Source organism: Castanea sativa, chromosome 10 (genome assembly GCF_040712315.1).
Source record: "Castanea sativa cultivar Marrone di Chiusa Pesio chromosome 10, ASM4071231v1".
Taxonomy (NCBI): domain Eukaryota; kingdom Viridiplantae; phylum Streptophyta; class Magnoliopsida; order Fagales; family Fagaceae; genus Castanea; species Castanea sativa.
The window spans coordinates 39,659,976-39,667,437 of record NC_134022.1 but is presented as its reverse complement, the minus strand read 5'-3'; the positions used below and the strand labels follow the sequence as shown (position 1 = coordinate 39,667,437).

Below are 7,462 nucleotides of genomic sequence, written 5' to 3'. Positions count from 1 at the left end.
AATCAAGTACTGGGTAAATTTTTTCTTTCACTTTTTTTTTTTTTGTAAATTTTATATTATTATGCAAATTATAAATATTTGAGATAGTAATTAGTATTTAGAGTGTAGACTATGTAGTGATTTATCTTTATATATATATTTTTTCTATTTATATGGTACTTTACTTTCAAGAAATCAAATACTAAGTAAAAAAAAATTTTACTTTTTTTCTTTTGTAAATTTCATAGTATTAAGTCGATTATTAAAATTTAAGATAGTAATTAGTATTTAGAGTGTGGACTGCAGAGTGATTTATCTTTTCTTTTTCTTGTCCTTTTTGTATGGTACTTTACTTTCAAGAAATCAAATACTGAATAATTTTTTTTCACTTTTTTTCTTTTGTAAATTTTATAATTATGTGGATTATAAATATTTAAGATAATAATTACTAATTAGTATTTATATTGTGGACTATGAAGTGATTTATATTTTCTTTTTTCTTTTTGTATAAGACTTTACTTTCAAGGAATCAAGTACTAGGTATATATTTTCACTTTTTTTTTTGTTTTTTTATAAATTTTATATTATTAAGTGGATTATAAATATATAAGATAGTAATTAGTATTTAGATTGTGAAATGTGGAGTGATTTCTCTTTATCTTTTTTTTTTTTTCCCTTTTTTGTTGTATGGTACCTTACTTTTAAGAAATCAAATACTAGGTAAATTTTTCTTTTTATTTTTTTTTCTTTTGTAAATTTTATATTATTAAGTGGATTATAAATATTTAAGATAGTAATTAGTATTTAGAGAGTGGAATGTGAAGTGATTTATCTTTATTCTTTTTTCTTGTAAATTTTTTATTATTAACTGGATTATAAATATTTACGATGGTAATTAGTATTTAGATTGTGGACTACGGAGTGATTGATCTTTATCTTTTTTTTTTTTCATATGGTACTTTATTTTCAAGAAAGTACTGAGTAATTTTTTTTTTCACTTTTTTTTTTCCTTTTGTAAATTTTATATTATTAAGTGGATTATAAATAATTAAGATAGTAATTACCAATTCGTATTTAGACTGTGGACTGTAGAGTGATTTATTTATTTTTTCTTTTTGTATGGTACTTTACTTTCAGGAAATCAAGTACCGAGCAGTTTTTTTTCACTTTTTTTTTTCTTTTGCAAATTTTATATTATTAAGTGGATTATAAATATTTAAGATAGTAATTAGTATTTAGAGTGTAGACTGCGAAGTGATTTTTTTTTTCTTTTTGTATGGTACTTTATTTTTAAGAAATCAAGTACTGTGTAATTTTTTTTTCACTTTTTTCTTTTGTAAATTTTATATTATTAAGTGGGTTATAAATATTTAAGATAATAATTAGTATTTAGATTGTGAACTGTGGAGTAATTTATCTTTTTGTATGTTACTTTATTTTTAAGAAATTAAGTACCGGATAAATTTTTTTCACTTTTTTTTCTTTTGTAAATTTTATATTATTAAGTGGATTATAAATATTTGAGATATTAATTAGCATTTAGAGTGTGGGTTGTGGAGTGATTTATCTTTACATTTTTTTCTTTTTTCTTTTTGTATGGTACTTAGTTTCAAGAAATCAAGTACTGGGTAATTTTTTTTTCATTTTAAATTTTATATTATTAAATGAATTATAAATATTTAAGATAGTAATTCGTATTTAGAGTGTAGACTGTAGAGTGATTTATCTTTATTTTTTTATTTTTGCATGGTACTTTATTTTCAAGAAATTAAGTACTGGGTAATCTTTTTTTCACTTTTTTTTTCTTTTGTAAATTTTATATTATTAATTAGATTATAAATACTTAAGATAATTATTAGTATTTAGAGTATGAACTGTAGAGTGATTTATCTTTATAAAGGAAATCTAACTAAGGTTCTTGTTTTGCCCATAAATAATGAAGGCAAATCATAGTATGAGTTAGAACTTAGAACTTAGAACAGCATGATCAAACATTTAGTGAAGTACTATGGAATGGAATCAAGTAGTCAGTGAAGTATTCTTAAATTGGATTAAGCAGTCTTCTTAAATAAGTTGGAAAAAATCAATTATATTTTAAAAAGCTATATATATTAGCTTACTTTGAAAAATAAACAGCTTACCATGTAAGTTAAATGAATGCTTATATCAAGATCTTATAAAGTTTCTATGATAAATTTATTATGAATTAGATTAGAGTAGAATTTCTATCTTATATAAAAATGAATAAATATATATTAATACTGTGGGGAGTGGAAGAGTCCTTATCTAAGCCTAAAGCTCAAATGTCAATTGGGCCCCGTGGAATAAATTGGGCCCGATACGTATACTCATAAAAAAGCCCAATGGATTATAAGGTCTAGAGGAAGGGAATGGGGCCATCTCGAGCATCCAGGAGGAGGTGGAAACCCTTGCAGATCGTTCCCGTGAAGCAGGCAATAAGCTAAATAGAGCCAAGCCTTATCCAAGGGAGAGTGCACATATAATCCACGTCTTACTTCCAACTGGTATCTAGAACCTTGGGGAATCTTCTAGAACATGCAAGAAGGATGAAGATCTTCACCTCTGCATTAATGAGGGGACTTCCACTTAACATTTGCTGCATTGAATGCATATGAGACAACTTGAACAATACAAACACCCGCAAAAGCCAAAATTTCAAGATAATGGAAGGGAGGAAACCAATAAAAGAAATGAAAATATTTCTGAAAACTCAACTAGCGACAGGACAGCTGTAGAGATAAGAGCAAAAAGGGGGGAGACAGGTAAAGGAAGGGGGACTGAAAAGAAAAAGAAAAAGAAAAAGAATGGGAGGTATAAAGAAATAGAAGAAAGAGAAAGAGAAAAACGCCAAAAACTGATGTAGTGTAACACCACGAAAAATTGAGTTTTCTCTTGTAACACATTAGTTTTATTTGGAATGAATAGTGTTTGTCAAATCAATTGCTTGAGTTTCTTATTGTGAAGTGTTTATTCCCCCTTTTTTTTTCTTTTATAAATAAATTGCCACTCAATCAAACTACTTCCTACAAATCCATCTAATATCTGAAGAGAAAGCTAGTTTTTGACCCCACAAATACTATTTTATAAGGGTTTTATTATTAAAAAAAGGTCAATAATAGAAGAGAAAGAGTTAGGATTCCAACTATAAAGAGTTTTTTTTTTTTTTGGTTTTAAATACTTATTTACCCATTCAAATAGTTAAAATTTGATCACTTGAGCTACTATAAGACCTTAAAATAAAATGAAACAAGAATCCGACTGAACATTCTTCTTGATATTTAATATTTTTATTCATTGTGGGGGCCCGTGGGTGTGGTTCGTAGGTTAGTGTAACTGTGTTTTGCAGATTTGCAGTGAAGGGAAGCTTCCTACTAGAGGGTCCATGTGAGAAAGTCAAGCACTTCCTTGTATCATGCTTTTTTACACAGTTACATCCCACAGAGAGAGAGAGAGAGAGAGAATTAATTGATAATTAAAATACTTTTGTTAATGATATCGACAGAATATGAACTCATGAGTCATGACAACGACAATTGCATAAATATATTGAAAAATAGGCAAAAATACTATTTGCTTCTTATAAATTTGGTGAATTATCACTTTAACTCGTTAAATTTAAATTTTGTCACTTTAATATCTTTTATATATAAAAAAAAATACAAATATCACCTTATCTTTTGACATAAGTGTCAAATTGATCCTTGGACTTTCAATTTAATTATGACATTAGGTTTGTAACAATTTAAACCTTATGTTCAATTAGGGCACATTTCATACATTGTAATGGTCATTACATTGTAATAGGAATAAGCATTACAAAGAATAGGTAGAGTTGTAATGGAATAATTGTTCCTATTCAATCATTTGGTGGTAACTTATGACAATGTGAGGAATGCGAATTGAACCTGGTCGCACCAAAGATAGAGAGTACGTTGCTGGAAATTGTTCTTTGCAATTCTTATTGTATTATTTGCTTTAAAAGGCGAATTGAAAGAAATTCAAACTCATTCATTAGCTTTTGTCAGCAGAACTACAAAAAACAAACATAAATTTTATCTTGAAGCAAAGGACAAACTAAATATTTATGAGAGAGAGAGAGAGAGAGAGAGAGAGAGAGAGAGAACCTAATAACAAGGAATAGTAGAGCATTAATATTTTTGGGTATTTTGGGATATTTATATTTTTAGCTATTATAGAGGTTAAGGAATAATCATTACAGTCATCTTAATAATGAATAATTATTCTTCATTTTAAAGAATAATTATTCAAATTGCGCTTGTAGCTCAGTGGATAGAGCGTCTGTTTCCTAAGCAGAAAGTCGTAGGTTCGACCCCTACCTAGCGCGCTTCTTTAATTTTTTTGTGCAAAAAAAAAAGAAAAAAGAATAGTTATTCATTGTAATAGAAACATAACCAAACAATTGAATAGTTATTCCTATGTATTAGCTATTACATTATAGGGTCTATTACAGTATACCAAACGAGCCCTTAATATTTTTTAAGAAATTTTAATGAATTTAATCGGATTATATGTACATATTTATAGTTTTTACCATATTATTAATAGTTTTGATGCCATTATTACCATATGTGCATATCACGTAATTAAATTTATTAGGATTTAATGAAAAACGCTAAAATAAGGTTAGATTTGTCACAAACTTGGAAATATTGGGATTTATTTAATCTATCAAAATCAAAAGTACAATGACTAAATTGACACTCATATTAAAGTCCAAGGGACATTTATAAAAACACATAAAATTTTATATTGATCAAATATTTTTGGGTAAATTACATCAACATTTCTTGAAATTTTACGAAATCCTCTTAAAAAAATAGTTTCACAACATGACACCTCCCTTTTGTATAAATGTAACAATTAAGTTCTTATTAATAGAATATTCTATTTTTAAAATATTCCTATTAATATATACATGTATAAAGAGGGTTTGTAATGCATCCATAAATCTCAATGGAGAAGAGTGTCATTTCATCTATAGTTTGGATAAGAATATTATATATATATATATATTTTTAATTAAAATATTTCATTAGTTTAATCACAATTAATTTGAGAGGACATGGACTAACTATTGAGTCTATACTCTATACAAATCTCAAGGGGGAATGACATTTCGATAATCCTCAATAAGGGTGGTCTAATTGACCCAAAAAAATTTATTTCCCAACACATAAATGTATTATATATAATTTTTAAAATACAAAAGCTTATAATACAAAATTTCATAAATAAGATAGTTATTAATAAATTTCATAAATAAGATAGTTATTAATATATTATCATCTTGATATTTTATAAGCATTTAAATTATGAGAAGACACTATAACCCAAAAATGAATTTGTTACAAAGTTTATATAATATAAAATTGTTAAGTAGTATAACACTAAAATAGTATATTTTAATGGCTTCAATGTTTTCTCCCATTTCGTTTGAGCTCGTAAATTAAACCAAAATGAGTTATAACCAATTAATGTCGACCTCACTAATTCATCATAATGGCACCAAGAAAAAATGGCAATCTATTTTATGTAATATTTTTAGGTATTGTATGACATTGTGTTTCCTACCTAGTACCAAAAAAAAAAAAAAAAAAAAAACATAGTGGCACTTAGAATGATAAATTTCTAGAACAAAGTTTACCCTCGAATTTTATGAGTGATGTGAAAAGTGCAATACTGATATTTGATAAATTAATATCAATTATATTATGCGTAATTTTGAAGGGAAAAAGAAGACAGAAAAATAGGTTATATATAAATCACAATAGAATTTTTCAATTTTGATCTAGGAATGTAAATATATTGCTTAAGCAGATTCATAATTTGGATGGTTTACTCTCCACTAAAAACGATTATAAAAAAAAAAAATTCACAATTTAGAAAGTTGTCAAGCTACACAATCCAAAAGGTATTTCATCTATTATTTTGGATGGTTAAATATTCTCCACTAAAAATGTTAATAAAAAATTACAATTTTATAAGCCGTGAGCTGCACAATCCAAGTGGTATTTATTTATATTTTTATTTTTATTTTTTGATGGGATTCCAAGAGGTATTTCATTCATAAATGCCTTCATATTCAACCTGAAAATCGTTAATTTATGTAGAGCATCCAACAACAATCAATCCATATCAACCGAATTAGTAAAAACAACATTTGTTTGAACATATAGTATAAAATGGATCTATATATAGAATTGTCACTTGGCCACCCACAATCATCGCAGCCGCCACCGCCACCACCACCACCACAACTACCACCTTCTGCTATTACCATGACAACTTCTTGTTACCACCACCATTACCATACCACTACTACCACGACACTATATCACCACCAACACCACGACATCATAGCATCGCTATTATCATTAGTATTGTAAATATTACTATACTTTAATTTCCTTATTTTTGAATGTACTCGTTCAAATAATGAAAATTTAAATTCATAAATTTGAAATTCTTATTCATTTCAATCCTATCATTTTGAAATTCTAGTAATCCTTCAAATTCTCTATCCATGCACAAACTTATGAAGCACTAAAGAGCATTTTCAATTTTCTTTTCAAACAACAATGTTACATGGTAGAAGTTGGGCTAGGATTCTCTAGATATTTAAGGATACAACTTCACAATAATAGAGTTCTAAAAATCTTATCTATACATTTTAAAATGAAAGAATTTGATTTTGGCACGTCAATAATTTAAAGAAATATCAAAATTTTGATAGTTAGTGATTATATGAAAATCGATGAAATAGTAAAATCTAGTCCACATATTTCAAAATGGATTAATAGGATTTTAAGAATTTCATAGCGAATCCCAAGAGCTCTATAGGATGTTAATCTATGAATAAAAAGACCTTGACATCCAAATGAGTTATGGGCTTGGGCCTATTTGGTTACTAATTCTAAAAACAATTTCTGGATTTTTTATAAAGAAGAAGAAAACAATCCTTTGTAAGTGGTTTGGTTCAGTGATACGGTTTTCAATTTTCAGAAACAGTAATTCAAAAAATACTGTCGAATTTCTTTTTTTTTTGGGAAATTTCCAGTTTAGCGTTTTTGAAAACGATTGGCTAGAAATCACACAGCAAGGGCCAACAAACAATTCTTAATTGAAAACGCGTAATATTACATAAAATAGTTGCAAATGCAGATAGAAAGGAAAAAGAAACAAAAGAAAGGGACTCTTAACCTTTTCCACTAAATTCTGCAAATCTCTTTCTCTCCCTCTCTCTCTCTCTCTCTCTCTCTCTCTTTGTTGAATTAATTCTGGGAATCTAATAGTTATGTAATACTCTAATTAACAGTACTTAGCTTTAATTCTTACTCCTATAATCAACCTGTCCGAATATGATATGTTCATAGACACTCTCATGATTCCAATAATTAAACAAAAATATCCAAAATAAACAATGTTAAACTCAGAAGCTTTA

The 7,462-nt window shown here is 27.1% G+C and overlaps 1 non-coding gene across 1 annotated transcript; it reads left to right on the top strand.

Annotated features, from left to right (window-relative positions):
* Positions 1 to 4,272: 4,272 nt before the first annotated feature.
* Positions 4,273 to 4,345, top strand: TRNAR-CCU (transfer RNA arginine (anticodon CCU)). The gene has a single exon. It is a non-coding gene; the product is annotated as a tRNA-Arg (tRNA).
* The last annotated feature ends 3,117 nt before the right edge of the window (positions 4,346 to 7,462 follow it).